We start from the raw sequence: 698 nt of genomic DNA on the forward strand, positions 1-698 counted from the left end.
GGTCTGGCTGGACCAAGACCGATCGGTCTGGACCATTCTGGACCGAAAGGTCTGGACCGACGCAGACCCGAAGACCGAACCGCCTAGACAGATCGGTCTAGGACCCGAAGCTTCACCAAAATTTGATTTTGCGTTTCGGGATCTGGTTTGAGCAATCGTTGCTTAAAACCGATCAACTGTGATTCAGAATAACATGATTCTCTCTTATGGATGGTCCATAGTGAATGAATGCATGTAACTTAATCAAGATATTAGATATGTTTGATTGAGTGGGAGCTTCGGGATTGGGATTGTATAATCGACTGGATGGTCCATTCGGATTATGAACAATCGTTGCACAGAAACCGATTAGATTTAGAAGCTCTACGAGTAAAGCACTTGTCAAGGCCTTGATCGTACGTGTCATGGGCCATGCCAAAGCTGGGTGTGTCGTGCTATCTTAGTGAGGCAAGATGGAGAAATGATGGTTCTCATAGCTCGAAAGTAGATGCTTGATCTGAATGTGGTTTCAAAAACCCCTTATTTATGTAATGCTAAGCGTGTACCTCCCATTATTAGAGCGCCTGTCAAGGCATCGATCGTCCGTAACACGGGTCATGCCAAAGATAAGCGTGCCAGATTATCTTTGTGAGGCAAGGTGGGAAATCGTGGTTCCCACAGCTTGAACATGGTTTACCTTAGGTTAAGTTGTCAAGTTT

This window comes from Tarenaya hassleriana, unplaced genomic scaffold, assembly GCF_000463585.1.
Source record: "Tarenaya hassleriana unplaced genomic scaffold, ASM46358v1 Cleome16, whole genome shotgun sequence".
In the NCBI taxonomy this organism is placed as follows: domain Eukaryota; kingdom Viridiplantae; phylum Streptophyta; class Magnoliopsida; order Brassicales; family Cleomaceae; genus Tarenaya; species Tarenaya hassleriana.